Source organism: Schistocerca nitens, chromosome 6 (genome assembly GCF_023898315.1).
Source record: "Schistocerca nitens isolate TAMUIC-IGC-003100 chromosome 6, iqSchNite1.1, whole genome shotgun sequence".
Classification (NCBI taxonomy): domain Eukaryota; kingdom Metazoa; phylum Arthropoda; class Insecta; order Orthoptera; family Acrididae; genus Schistocerca; species Schistocerca nitens.
The window spans coordinates 629,316,978-629,333,160 of NC_064619.1; the positions used below are offsets into that span (position 1 = coordinate 629,316,978).

The window sequence follows — 16,183 nt, forward strand, 5'->3', positions numbered from 1 at the left end:
TAGCACTCGGTGTCCCTTACTTTAGGATTCGGAAATAATACATACCGAGTGCTGCCGTTACAATTTCTCTCTTCCCCAGACCAACTGCTGCACATAGGTACTTGAAAACAGTATTGTCAGCCAGTGACAACATTTTCTGGTTTTCACGCCATGTAACTAAACTTTCAGGGAGTCAAATTAAGAAACCCAGGGAGTGTTCACGACAAAACCGCATATTGGAGCCGAGAATGATCGCCACAGACAAATCTCAGGACTCGATTTGAGTCGGCTTCCATTCTCATTGTAAGGGTGGTCCGAAACAGTCTGAAGAGCTTGTAGGAGTGTTGCAAGGGAGGTTGTGCTGAGATTGATAACAAAAATTCGATACGTCGCACCTTCCCGAGTTATTTAGCAATGAAGTTCGCCAATCAGGTTGTTGCTCGCGCAAATTCACACACTCGCACGTGGTAAAATACGGTAACGCCCAGAGAGCTGAGGGTCTCGGAAGCGATAAATTCAAGCTAGGTTAGCCAAAGCTACGTTCTTTCCGTTTGAAGAAACCAAACGAAGAACACGTTTGGCGACACCGCCTTCGGCAGGATGCTTGAATTTGCGCGCGCGGCGACCTGATTGGTAAATTTCAATGCTAAATAACTCAGAAACCACAACTAATCGATTTTTTTTCTTAACAATTATTTCTCACCTCTTGAATAAATATTGGCCATACAGGAAGAAATTTTAAAGTTAGACATAATGAACACATTAGAGTCACCGAGAATAATCAGTCGAGCTTCTTTCTACGTTTGAAAAACCAAAACCACACTGCTGCTACAATGGAAATTACGCTTCGAATCCCGCACAGTATAACAAAAGTTTTTGCACTGTACATTCTTGAAGAACTGTAAGTATGTAACTTACACACACGAGAAAAAATCCACAAAAAATGCTAAACGAGCATACAGGATCAGTCACAAAACTACGAGAATGGATAACTCGTAAATAACTTATGCAGAAACCAAAGATAATCGTGACAAAATTTGGTCAGGAAAATGACAGCGCTGTTCATCTGTTTAATCTCTGTAAAGATATAACATCGTATGGGTAGAACTGTCAAGCTACTCTCAAACCATAATTAACGAATTATTTTCAGTGTATTTACGTCACTTCCCATTTAATCAAAACACTGACAGTTGAATATAGTTCACCAACAACGTAATATCGACGTCACATCATTCCTGACGTCAGTAATGTAGCCACTTAAATATAAATGACATTCACATTTATACACTTTGTCATCTAAATTGAATTCGCAGGTACATGACAATGGAGATAAATACCGAAAGTCTGTCGTGAATAGAGATTAGTTATTATAAGCAGCTGTTCTGTTTCATTTTTCTAATAATCATGTCATTATCTCACATACATTACGCTGCTGGCCCTACGGAAGAAAAGTCTTCGCTGATGGTTTATCATTATAATCAAGCCACGATAATTTTTCTTAAATCAATAACCTGTGCTCTTTGAATGGACTGTCGCCGAACTTGGAGAAAACCAATGAATGAAATTCTGTACTGCACAAGGTACAGCTACATAACTAGATATAACGAACGACGGAAAATCAATAAATGGAAAGCAATATTTTAAATTATTGGGTGGTTGTATTGGCACAATACTCGAAATCGTATGGTACAAATCATCTTAAACGTTTAAGTTCTGCATTGTTATTGAGGGTAATAGCACATTTACAGATTAAAAAAAAACGAAAATTTGAATAACTTTTCTTATTTTCGCTCGCTGATGTCTCCGGCATTGTATTCTGGGAACAACTTTTCACTGGGGACGAACGTTGCACGGAATCTCGTGATAAGGAAATTATATTGTGTCTCTTGCAGGACTGTTTTAACACTGAGGCGTACTGACAAAGCCTCACACTATAATTTACTGCCTTAGGCCGGTATTACACTATCAAATTTCTTTGTCAAAGATTTGATCAAAGATGTGATCAAATATTCCGTCAAATATATTTGACAAAGATCTTTGACGTAGCGCTAGAAGGGGTATTACACTGTCATCAAATTTTTCGTCAAAGTTCAAGATGGCTGACAAGAACTTGTTATTAACCGCAGCAGTTGCACGTACCGCAATTGCATCGTGTGCACATGCGGAAAAGAAGGGGGGGAAAAAAAGGAACCATACATACAAGGTTGACAGTCTTAAATTCCTGGGATTACAACTTGATAACAAATTCGGTTGGGAGGAGCACACCACGGAACTGCAGAAACGCCTTAACAAATCTGTATTTGCAATTCGAATGTTAGCAGACATAGGCAACATAAAAATGAAAAAGCTTGCATACTTTGCCTACTTTCATTCCATAATGTCACATGGTATAATATTTTGGGGTAAATCTTAAAGTCAAACAAAAGTTTTCAGAGTCCAAAAGCGTGTAATACGTAGTATTTGTGGAGTAAATTCACGGACGTCCTGCAGAAACCTCTTCAAAGAACTGGGTATACTAACTACTGCCTCTCAGTATATTTACTCCTTAATAAAATTTGCCCTAAATAATATATCTCTTTTTCCAACAAACAACTCAGTTCATACATACAATACCAGGAACAAAAATGATCTGCACAAGGACTTCAAAGCACTTACTTTAGTTCAAAAAAGGGTCCACTACTCAGGAACACTCATCTTAAATAATTTGCCAGCAAACATAAAAATTTTAGTTACAAATAAAGATCAGTTTAAAAGAAACCTGAAAGACTTACTAGTGGCCAACTCCGTCTACTCCATTGACGAAATTTTTAATAGAAACAAATGATGTATTTATTCATACTATTAGTATTGTTATTTCAGCTTAAAAAAATTGACATGTTCCACATCCACGAGGATCTCCTCAGCACGGATCTATGGAACGAAAAACTAATCTAATCTGGGTGAAGCCGTGGGTTTTACGACGACGCGATAAAAGCATTCAACAAAACTTGTTAGGTGGGCTTACAGTGGAAGACGTCAAGTTGTACATCAATTACTTAAGAATGGATGAGTATACATTTCTGTATGTGCTCTGTGAGGTGTATCCTCATATCAGAAAGCACAATATTCACTTAAGAACTGCTACATCTTCAGAAGACAGGCTCACTGTAACACTCCGATTCTTTGCTACAGAAGAGGGTTATGTTAGGTTAGGTCAGGTCAGGTCTCCAATCTTCTTAATCTATTTTTGTATTCAGGGTGCCCACGTTGTAAAGCGCCTCATCAGCTTCATACATCTCTATTAATTTCGTAGTCGTTGGCACACACCAATTGTATTTACCGGCAATGTTTATAAGAACATAAGACAACAGAATGCAGCGATGCTAGCGCTCCATGTGGTAACATGTCACATTGCAGTGAACAGAAGACAGGCGATTTCTTTGATCAAATCTACAGCGAGGCCCTAGATTTGATCAAATATTGGACGACATTTGACAAAGTCCCTATTACACCATCAAATATCTTTGACAAAGATATTGGAAAAAGAAATTTGATAGTGTAATACCGGCCTTATGAAGTTTGACCCCAACAATCAATTGCAATCCGAAAACAACAATAGGATTGCCGGCCAGGGTGGCCGAGCGGTTCTAGGCGCTACAAATGGTTCAAATGGCTCTGAGCACTATGGGACTCAACTGCTGTGGTTATCAGTCCCCTAGAACTTAGAACTACTTAAACCTAACTAACCTAAGGACATCACACACATCCATGCCCGAGGCAGGATTCGAACCTGCGACCGTAGCAGTCGCACGGTTCCGGACTGCGCGCCTAGAACCGCGAGACCACCGCGGCCGGCTAGGCGCTACAAACTGGAACCGCGCTACCGCTACGGTCGCAGGTTCGAATCCTGCCTCGGGCATGGATGTGTGTGATGTCCTTAGGTTAGTTAGGTTTAAGTAACTCTAAGTTCTAGGGGACTGATGACCTCAGAAGTTAAGTCCCATAGTGCTCAGAGTCGTTTGAGCCAACAATAGAATTCATACGCTGAAGCGCCAAAGAAACTGGTATAAGCATGCGTATTCAAATACAGAGATATGTAAACAGCCAGAAAACGGTGCTGCTGTCGGCAACGGTAGCACGTGAACATTCGACCAGCTTCGCCGTTTTCGAGGTACTCGTTCACAGGCTCTGCGCAATAATAATCTGCCCTTTGTGAAAGTCGATTATCTCAGTGGATTTCCCCATTTGCAGCCCATATCATCGCTAGGGTGATCCCCCGTCACTGTTAGCTTTGCTTACATACTTTCGTTACCGCGTCTCGTGCCCGCAACATTAGGCGGCATCAAACGCCGCGGTGTACAGTGGTCATAATGTTTTGGCTTATCAGTGAATTACCACGTATCGCTCGGGTATTTGTAATCCCTACTATGTAGGAAGAATTTGAAGGAATTCAGACACATATTGCTGAGACTAAACGGTTGATTATGTGTTGGAGAAAGAGTGCTTAGACGCATACGTGACAGTCATTGAAAGAATCGCCATGTGCCGGCAGTAAGACGTTGTTGGGTAAAATACTGAACCAGTATCTCAGGTATTCCGCGAAAAAAAATCTTTCTTTTGATCCGACGAATGTTTACTAAGGACAATAAGACCAAAATTAAAGCCTTCGAATATCCGGAGGCATACATAAGGGCGTCAACTCTGTCGGTGCGTAAGTGGCCTGAAAAGAGATTGGATGTTTACAGTAAGAACTATCCTATGCCATGCAGTAGCTTGTGGACGGTGTAGAAATATTCCGTGAAGGCTAGGGATAAACGATTCACGATAGCATTGCGTACCACGAAAACTCTTCGTAGAAATCTGAGAACAGTTCGTCAAAGGGGAATTAAAGAACATTGCATTGCTATTTGAGATGACACATCACGACAGCAAAGTAAACAGCAATGTACACTTTCTGCAGTAGACGTGTAATTCTTCTTCCCGTGCACCATGTGCGGTAAGATGTCTTCTAGAGTAAAAGTTTGTATGCAGAGCCTACGGATGCGGCTTTGCCGCTGCAGCTGTCTCCGCACAGTGACCTTCGTAACAGAACGCGTCTCTTCTTGCAAGTCGCCACCGTTCAAGAAACGGAGGGACTACAGCGACCTTTATAAAGGAAAAATCACAGTGATCATATGGAGGGCGCTGAAGAAGATTCTGCGTGGAGATACCAATACCTCCGGAAGGCCGCCGATCATGAGCCACGGCTCCTTCGGACAGTGGAGCCTGCTTGCAACGATCCGCGTCGAAGGACCGTTGACAGTTTAACCCGCTTCAAGCTTGTCTGGTCAGAAATCTAGTATCTCCCACCACGGCTCCGTTTCGCCGTGCAGCACAGGAAGAAGACGTAAGGGCAAAAAGCTACAGCCGAGCCGTCTGACAAGGTAGCTGGTCTTCCTCTATCAATTGCTGGTAGCCGAAGTTTGGTTTGTGTGACATTCGGAGACCAATCTCTGCTTTAATGTGGAAAAATCATTATAAATTCTGAAGCGCTGCTACTGTTCAGATGTCTTACATTTTGGAGGAACTACCAAAATAAATAAATAAATAAATAAATAAAAGTTACTCATTGTTAACTTTGAAATGCTCATATCTTTTAAACTACCAAGACAGCGGACATTGATCCTTGGCAGCGTATCTTCTTTATCCGCGCCTCTCTTATTTTTGACCTTCACTCACTCCTCCCCCCTTCCTAACTCCTCCTGTGCTCTTCTCTCTCACTGTCTCCTTCTGTTTTATTTGTTTCGGGCTTATTGCGAGACGTCAATCTCGTCACACTATGGATCACCCCAGCTGTTATTCCTAGATAATATTTGCGGCCAGTCATTATAGTGAAAACATTCTCAGCTTCGAATTATCCCGTTTGTCTGAATCTGTTTTCACGACAGTCTACCTGCCGAATTGTCTATTTGGCATTTTCACGACATCGTGGCTTTCCATGTTACAAATGTTGTTGAAAGCTACGTGAGGCGCTGCAGCAGACCCAGGTGGCAAATAATCTCTCGGCAACGTCTCGAGGCGTAGCAAGCAGAAGAGGAGGCCCGTCATGTGCAGTGTGGCTCTGCAGGAAGGATGTCTGTCTTTTAGGAGAGAGCAGTCCCAGTGTTCTCTGAGCAAACCCAGTTGACTCGGAATCTACCTGCGCGCTATCAAAATCACGAAATAGATGAGTGGTAGCGCGTAGAATAGGAATTACCGCGTTTCATTTTTCATCTGAATACCATAACGAGCAACAGCATGAACTACTGTCACTTCTGTTCACTTGTAGACTATGAGACCACTAGTGCCCGGACGCTTTCTGCGACACACCACGCAGTACCCATGACGTTATACAGTAGCGGCAGAATGTGCCAACACCACAGGCCTGCTTTTCGACAGTATGAGAGCGAGGTGAGTTCGAATGAAGGTCTAAGCTTCTGAAAATAAGTGTGGCACTACTCGGCAAATACTACTCCTTTTCGTAGGTGCCCTGATGTGGTTGTCTGTGGACTGGAATGCCATCTTCCGTGCAGAACACGAGCATACGAATATCTGTTGTCAGTTGCTACGAGTATATCTTGACTTCGAGACAGGACGGGGAAATCACGGTGTGTTGCTTTAATTTCAGACGCCCGTGTATTATTGCCCACTTTGTCTTTATCAAGTGCCAATTATCATGTAATCAAATGAACAAAGCTTATAATTCTAGCTGCTTATTGCCGTGTTATCGCGATTTTTAATTGTAGCTATGTTTGTAAATTATGTATATGTTGTGTTGACAGCGATGCCTCGATGTAATTTGATTTTCTGAGTGCAACAGTTGTCGTTGTAGCCCCAACGTTGTCGCCACAGTTTCAGTATCGCCTCTGCGGAATCCGCCGTCAACATCGTGTTCGTTAGAGACGGAGAGCTAGCCGAGGTGTTCCAGCGTAGAGGAGGAAAACTGCCATGCTCTAGTGTCAGGAGTCATTTCAGCATTCGCCTGATGTGGCTCGGGGAAGCTGTGATGTGAGCCTCGAGCTTCCTGTAGCCGTAACAAGTGAAACAGTCCAATAGTCTCATACATAGGGCAATTCGAGGAAAGACTAGATGACCGAATCGGTATTTAAAGCGTGGCACTTAATTTTGTCGTGATGAAACTTGTGGGCTCCTCTACGCTTGATCACGAGTGAATTTTAATAACAGCTTGGCATTTCATTAAATATATATAAAATGTTGCGATGTGTATGTGGTGTAAAAAGCTGCGATAGCTGTAGCGCTGTAGGAATCACACATACGACGTGTGTTCTAAAAATGAGGAGGATTTTTGTTTTTTGGAAAGAATTTGATATGTTCGTCTACATCAATGTTCTCCCCTTCGAAAGAGCCCCTATTTGATATTATACAAATAGACCAGCGCTTTTCCCAATTCTGAAACAGTTATGAATGTCTGAAACAGCTTTTAGCTCTCTCAGCGACACGTTGTCAACCTCATTTATGCTTGTAAAATGACAGCCCTTTAAGGTACGGTAGTCTTTAGTTACGCGAACAGAAAACAAGGCACATGTGTCATGTTTGGCGAATATGGAAGCTGGGGTGTAATTACAATATCTTCTTTGGCCAAATATTCACGAAAGAGCAACGAAATGTGATCAGGTGCATTAGCGTGCTGCTAAAGTCGTGCATTGTTTCGAAACAAATCCGGATTTTTTTTTTGGGATTGTTGCACGCAAACGGCATTGTTCTTGAAAGGAGTACTCCTTATTGATAGATTGACCTTGCGGTAACTTCTCATGGTGAAACACGCTGCTAAAATGAAGAACACAGTGAGCGTTTAACCACACTTATCGAACTTTTTTCAGTATTGGCGAAACAGATTGCTTCCGCTAGAACGACTGAGCCTTCGCATCCGTCACATCCGTAAACCCATGTTTCATTACCTTTTGTGACACGTTTCAATAGTTCTGCATCGATGTTGACTTCGTCTAGTGACCCCTGAGCAGTTTTCATTCATCACTGCTTTTGTTCAAAATAAACAATTTTGGAGCAAATTTCGCCATCATACTTTTCATACACAAAACATCCAGAAGAAATTTATGGCGCAAGTGAGTTGATATGCCATGATGACCGACTTCTCTGACTGTGATTCGGCGATCGTTCATAATCATTTGCTTAACTTTTGCACCATTTCGTTAGTGGATGATGTGAGCCGGCCGAAGTGGCCGTGCGGTTAAAGGCGCTGCAGTCTGGAACCGCAAGACCGCTACGGTCGCAGGTTCGAATCCTGCCTCGGGCATGGATGTTTGTGATGTCCTTAGGTTAGTTAGGTTTAACTAGTTCTAAGTTCTAGGGGACTAATGACCTCAGCAGTTGAGTCCCATAGTGCTCAGAGCCATTTGAACCATTTTTTGGATGATGTGCTGGGCGTCAGGGCGGTCATTATGTTCAGCGGCTTCACGATCTTCCTCAAAATTATTATGCCACTCGCAAAGCCTTGCTGTACTCATGACAGACTCAACATAACTAATATTTAACATTTCTAAAACTCTGCTCCACCTTCTTCCGTTCCTGAAGCACAATTTAATACAAATCCTCAAATACATTTTACACAAAGTAAATAACTGCCGATACTACTACAAAACATGTAACTCTGTGATAGCTGACGACAAACTAAATGTTTGATATGGCTAACACTGTATAAATACTTTTCAGACATGTTTACCAACACAAGAAAGAAACCATGGGAATGGGACGAATGTTGCAACATGCGAAATTACAAAATTCCCATTATTTTTTGAACACACCTCATAAACTGAAACCAAGATCATTTTTTCCCCACTCTTACTCTACGAGTGTCGTCATTAATTGCCCTGAAATTTCTCAGTTGCACTGTGACGCCAAATTGAATTCTGTCGGATACTAACTTCTTATGATTAGTGCAAGAATGTCATCGGTGTCACGACGACTTCTCCCACATGGAAATGCTCCCGTTATGGCATGTAAAAAGACTTCAGAATCTGCCCTTCTCTTCCGCCCGGAACAACAGCCGAGGGAGAAGCGAAATTTGTGCTCAATAATCATACGTAAAGAACCGAGTTGTCAGGTAGAGACGCGCGGCGGAAATTTCCAGAACGAAAGACCATTAGAGACCATTAGCTGTAATAGCGTAATATGATGTCGGGTTTCACTTCTGTCTTTAAAAAAAGCAGTGACCAGGAAGCTATGAATGCGGGCCCGGTAAAACTCTTTCTCCTGAAACAACGGATAGCGACGAGGATGTTCCCTTTCTTTGGGACAGTAGTGGCGAACTGGTCTAAACCAAAAGTCCGTTTTAGTTGTGGCGTACCGACATAGGCTACCATTGGGAATATGGGACCTTAGTAGAAGCATTTACAGTTGTTAGCAAATCGTGTTAGTTTTCAAATGTGTCCTACAATGTCCGTCAAACGGGATAATGACCCGTACAGCAACATTTATTAAATACATCTGCACTCGATTCTTAGTGCTGGTTTATAACATTGAAACATAAAGAAAACAATGTATCCAGCCACTGCTGAATTCTTTTGCATTCCAGAGTGATATCTTCAGCATCAGGGCATGTATTTCGTTCATCTCATTCTGCACCACATCAATTCTATATAAAAGTGGTCTGCAATATTATTATTCACTCTTCCTGAGACTGGTGGAGAAGTACACAAACGTAAATTACAGCTTTTCCCGCAAATAAAAATTAGAAAATTAGGGAAGCTGTTAATTTTCGTATGTCTGCTTCTCCAGCCACTGCAGTACTACAGACAAGAATTTATGTCTAACAAATGGCAGGAAACAATAAATGAAAGGATCATAATGCACTACTTAAGATGTAGATCTATGTCTGCGAGAGGCGTTCGGAAAATATTTACAATTGCGTTGTTGTACGCATACCGCTCAATCTACGGACACGTCCTCGAGTAGGACGATGAACTGATTCCAGCATACCTCGCAGACACTGGACAACAGTTGTGAACTAAATATGTACTGAAAGGACAACGCTTGTTTGTTGTTAAGTAGGAAAAGCTGTGGACAAAATAGAAGGCGACTATCCTGGAGAAACTGGTGACTCGCGACGAACCATAGTGTCACTATCATACACATGGGAAGAAAGTCCGGTCCACGGAATGGATAAGTAGGTGTAAAACTTGCTTCCACAAAGAACAGTTGTCAATAGCAGGATGTACTGTGACACACACACACACACACTCACACACACACACACACACACACACACACACACACACAGAGAGAGAGAGAGAGAGAGAGAGAGAGAGAGAGAGAATGGTTCAAATGGCTCTGAACACTATGGGACTCAACTTCTGAGGTCATCAGTCCCCTAGAACTCAGAACTACTTAAACCTAACTAACCTAAGGACATCACACACATCCATGCCCGAGGCAGGATTCGAACCTGCGACCGTAGCGGTCGCGCGGTTCCAGACTGTAGCACCTAGAACCGCTCGGTCACTCCGGCCAGCCACACACACACACACACACACACACACAGACGCGCGCGCAACTTTCAGCTAGGGTGACAGGGCAACCACGATGCTTCCGTGACGAAATAATGACATTACCAGAAGGTGGCAATGGTGTATTGGCATCGGTGGAGAGTACATAGAGAATTATTATTGTTAATCATTTCCGAACGCCCTTCGTACATCTATATCTGTTCTTAGCAAGCAGTTTTACTGTGTGTGACACAGAGACTCTACAAACCCTTGTGAAGTGTGTAACAGAGGGTACGTCCCATGGCACCAGTTATCAGTGCTACCCCCCCCCCCCCCCCCCCTTTTCGATTCACATACGGAGCGCGGGAAGAACTACTGCTTAAATGCCTCCGTGCTTGCTGTAATTAATCTAATCTTGTCCTCAGGATGCGTACGGGAGCGTTACATTCTGAAGCCGGTAACTGATACTTTGTCAGTAAGCTTTTTCGGGATAGTGCACGTCTATCTTGAAGAGTCGGGCAGTTCAGTTCTTTTATGCTACCATCTTTCGCGGTTCAAACAAACCAGTGGATCATTCGTGCTGCCCTTCTCTGCATACGTTCAATATCCCCTGTTAGTCATATTTGATGCGGGCCCACACACTGACGCAGTGTTCTAGGATGGGTCGCACGAGTGATTTGTAAGCAATTTCCTTTGTAGACTTACTGCATTTTTCCAGTATTCTATCAATAAACCAAAGTATGGTTCAAATGGCTCTGAGCACTATGGGACTTAACATCTGAGGTCACCAGTCCCCTAGAACTTAGAACTACCTAAACCTAACTAACCTAAGGACGTCACACACATCCATGCCCGAGGCAGGATTCGAACCTGCGACCGTTGCGGTCGCGTGGTTCCAGACTGAAGCGCCTAGAACCGCTCGGCAAACCAAAGTATGCCACCTGCCTTATCCATGACTGAGCCTGCGTGATCGTTCCATTTCAAATCCCTACAAAACGCCACACCGAAGTATTTATAATGAGTTCACCGATTCCTGCCGTGACTCATTGATATTATCGTCATAGGATAATACCTTCCTTCGTTTTTTGAAGTGCACAATTTTACATTTCTGAACATTTAAGGCAAGCTGCCATTCTTTGCACCACTTAAAAATCTTATCAAGTTCTGACTGAATATTTATCTTCGAGAACTCTGAGATTTACTATTATTGTTGTCATCAAGGTCATTAATATACAACATGAACAGGAAAGGTCTCAGTTCACTTTCTCGGGGCACACCCGAAATTGCTTCCATATCTGTCGATGACTCTTCATCCAAGATAACTTGCTGCTTTCTCTGTACCAAAAGATCGAGTCACAAATATCGCTTGATGTGCCATACACAACTCGTGGTCTTGCGGTAGCGTTCTCGCTTCCCGGCTGGTTCAGGGATTTTACCTGCCTCTAGATGACTGGGTGTTATTGTGTCGTCTTCATCATCATCATTCATCCACATCACGGTCGGAGGAAGGCAACGGTAACCACCTCCCCTAGGACCGGACCCCATCATCATGCCATACGATCGTTCAAAATGGCTCTGAGCACTATGGGACTCAACATCTGTGGTCATAAGCCCCCTAAAACTTAGAACTACTTAAACCTAACTAACCTAAGGACATCACACACATCCATGCCCGAGGCAGGATTCGAACCTGCGACCGTAGCAGTCGCGCGGTTCCTGACTGAGCGCCTAGAACCGCTGGACCACCGCGGCCGGCCATACGATCGTAATTTTGATGGTACTGAGTTCTATGCTTTTCTGAAATCGAGAAATACTGCATCTACCAGACTCTTGATCTAAGGCTTGTGTGTCATGTGAGAAAAGTGCGACTTGGGTTTCACGTGATCGAAGTTGTCAGAATCCGTATTTGTTGCTATGGAGAAGGTCATTCTGTTCGAGATATCTCATTATGTTTGAGCCCAGAATATGTTCTGAGATTCTACAGCAAATCGATGTCAGGGATATTGGAAGTCAGCTTTGTGGGTCACTTCTAGTTCCCTTCTTTAGATGGCGTGACCTGTGCTTTCTTCCAGATGCTGGACACGGTCTTTTCTTCGAGGGATCTACAATACATCATAGTTAAAAGAGGGGCATCTCAGGTGCAAACTCAGTAGAGAATATGATAGAAATTCCACTGGGCCCTTGTAGCTTTGTCCTGTTTTAATGGTTTCAGCTGTTTCTCATTATAAGACCGTTACTTTTTACGGTATACAGTATGAATAAGAACTCCGCCGACAAACTCAAAGGTTTTTCAGGGATACCTTCTGTGTATTTTGGTATAAGGTAAGGTGACCATATTTCTGGGAGTCGATGTTGGGACCAACTTTTTAATCCTTCTTTATTATGAATGCATAATTGTTTTAGAAGTAAATAAATGATGGGTGATAGTTTGAGTGCTTAAATTTGATTTAATTAGAAACAGACTTGTATCACATTGTTTATGACATTGGATTATGAATGCGTTACTTACCTCTCCTGATTGAAAATTCAGTGCCGTCTGGGTATTGCGGAGGTGGTGAAGTCCATACACAGTGAATAGAGAACCTATCTGTGCTGTACCGCCTGCAATACTAACGTCAACGAATACACATGAAATCATTAGGTTTACCGCTTAGCAAACCCATATCAGTAATACCAACTTCAGCGCAAGTATTATTGAAGATCTCCATTGCATCACCAAGTAGGCCACGTGAACGCATTTCGTAATACGGCGCGTCATGGTATGTTCGATTAGGAATACGGTATAGAAATAAAGTGCAAATACTTTTACAATGCCAGAAATACAAAAAGTTATATTATGTTGAACCCTCGCAAGACCGAGAATTTGTTTTTGTTTCTAAAAACCAGGACATTTAGGGGTAACGGCAGAACCCGATGGGGACAAGAGGACTGGACTCCAAAAACAGGAACTGTTCCGACGAAATCCGGACGCCTGGTCGGTCACTTTGTATAAGGCATCCACAGTGTTGGCGGCTCGAACAGAGTAACAATGTATTGTGATGTATTCGGTTTGTTACCGCAATGACCACTGTTTCTGTGAAAATACCGTCACAACAGTGGAGAAGTGTGTAATACGCAATAAGCAGAACGTAAAACGCACAAACCACAACACGGAGTAATGTAATAACCATCAGGCAGTACAAAAGTACTGTGATGTGGTTGCCATCGCATAGGACCGTTGAGATGCTGTTCCATTGCATTCAGCGTACCCACAAATCAGGTGCGTATAGGCCAATTCTTCATTAGTAAACCTGTCTCTGTGTAAACGCACAACGGACACTGCCGGAAATGCTTGAATATCGCAGTTTGGGAACCCTTCGAGATAAGATTGATAGAGGAAGTATAGAAGATCCAAATAAGAACATAAGATTTCCTCGCAGGCTAATTTAATAACCGCCAAAGCTTCACTGAAAGATGCTCGTGCAACTTCAGTGGCAGAAACTACAAGAGAGGCGTTGTGCATTACCGGTTATTTTGCTGTTAAAATTTCGGGAGTGAGTCAACGGAAATGTTTCCTCGTGCGTAGGGAACGTTGTTTCTTCATACGTATATCTCGCTAAATGATCATGAACGTGAAATTAGATATTCGAGCCCACACGGAGGCTTATCGACAGTTGTTCATCTCCGGACACTATTCGCGACTGGAACAGGAGAGAAGGGAAGGGTCAGAGGTACACTAAGAACCCTCCGCCACACACCATAGGGTTGCTTGTGGAGTATAGATGTAGATGTAATATGTTGGTTGACTCTTCCAGGACGGCAGGTGTCTCTGAATTTCTCAGTGAAGCATACCGCATGCACAACACCTTAGGGTCAGCCGCATCACCTACATCACGCTTTCGGGCTTGTAAACGAATCCTTGGCGAAACGCGCTGCTCTTCTTTGGACCTCCTCTATTTCCTCGATCAGTCCTATCTGATAAGGATCCCAGACTGACAAGCAATATTCACATATCGGTTGAACCAGAGTTTTGTTAGCTACCTGTCTCGTGCACAGACTACAACGTCGTGATGATTCTTCTTTTGGATCTGTCTGGCGCCATCTCACTTTCGACTAATTTTACGTGATCGTTCCACTTTAAATCGCTCTGTACGCACACTCCTGTATAGATTTAACGGATATGACTTGTTTGCAGCGATTGTGCGACAATCGTGTTTTCAAGCAGTCTCTCTGAATTGCCGTGTAGTCATTATGCAACGTTTTACTGTTCGTCCAAGCCAAACTTTAAATTGAGGAGCGAAGCATAAAACAATCTATGCTTTGATCGCAAAAGCTAACCAGTATCGTCGGACAGAATGGTGCTGCCTGATTTTATACAAGTATCAGAAAACAGTGTAGAGAGCGCGGAGTGGCTCCCGGTGATTGAGGAGCTTCCAAACCTGTTGAGCAGCAAACTGCGCCGCGACTGCCGTTGTAGCGGCGACGGCGGGTCACATGGAGGGCCACGTGAGCCGGGACGCCGGCCAATCGGCTGGAACACGGCGCTTATTGAGGGCACCGCGCCTGCGCCGGCACTTGTTTGTGACTGCGGCTGCTCACAGTTGTGTTGCTGCCCCGGTGCGTGCGGGTTGGTGCGAAGTGACGTGCGTGCGTGTGTGCGGTGCGCTGTGACTCATTAGGCGACACAGTCTTTGCGCCGGCTTGTGCTGCTGTTGATAAACTGCGGTAGTCGCTTCACAGTCACGGCAGAAGACGGATGCTGCCGGCGGGGGATGACTACACAGAGGTTTGCAAACACTTTGGCTGTGCGGCGCGCCACCTGACACTAGCGTTTCGTGTGCCTCCTGTCATTTACAGCGACTGTCGGCGTCATTTACTCACTGCTCGACGTTTACTCACTGCTCGACGTTCGTGGAAGAGTGTGAAAGTGAATTTGGAGAACCGGAGCTAGTGACAACGTGCATGTTTATGAAAATAGCGCAGATATTTTCATTTGCGGGACCGCTTGCATTCTGGCCAGTGCTCCGAAACGTGACGAACGCGCACATCCTACAGTGGCGCGCTGCGTTTCGGTCACTCCAGCCGCGACCGCTGGCATAATGCGCAGTTCTGGAATCTGTCGGGAAAGTGCGAAGCCACGGCGCAAGTTGAAGCTGCGTCCGAACACTCGATAGGTGTAGAAATAGTTCATCCATATATCAGGTGGACACTAGGACATTTCACCAATTTGTGGTGGTAATCGATCCTGGCTGGATCGAAACGATCAATAACAACATGCTTTTTTGTGTGACAAAAACAATATGTATTTCCATACCAATCTCTTAAACGTACCGACAAAATGATGACGCCAGTTAAGACAGCATCTACCACGGCTCGTACTTGCTTCACGTACTTTTTTTAACTGAATGTCTACTTTCCACATATGGTTGAGAAAATAGTTACTATTTTTGCAACGTGGACTGCAAAAAAATATTTTTCCTAATCCGCCAGAAATGTTTGATATTCCCCATATCGAGGATGATCCCCTGCTCATTATTTCTGCAGTGTTGCCTTACGATTGTTAGTTAACAGCAGGGCACAGCTTTAAAGGATCTGATTAATGTCTGTGGCTCTTGCCTTCACTAGATTGCTTACTTTTAGGCAGTATGTTAAGGGCCCAGAATCATAGGCTTTAATCGAGTACCAGTACTTACCAGATCCTCCAAGTACTATCACCAACATAGTGTTACAGTGAAGCCTCAGCAGGAATGTGTGTTTACCATTCT

The 16,183-nt window shown here is 43.5% G+C and overlaps 1 protein-coding gene across 3 annotated transcripts in view; it reads left to right on the forward strand.

Annotated features, from left to right (window-relative positions):
• LOC126262561 (nuclear factor of activated T-cells 5-like) overlaps positions 1-16,183 on the forward strand; it is a 419,353-nt gene that overhangs the window by 327,919 nt on the left and 75,251 nt on the right. Inside the window, exon 1 of one of the 3 annotated variants that reach the window (XM_049959260.1) lies at positions 15,043-15,204. The exons of the other annotated variants lie outside the window; for them this stretch is intronic. The gene's annotated coding sequence lies outside the window, so the exon portion shown is untranslated. Of the gene's footprint in view, positions 1-15,042; positions 15,205-16,183 lie in introns of those variants that run through there. 3 annotated transcript variants of the gene reach the window in all.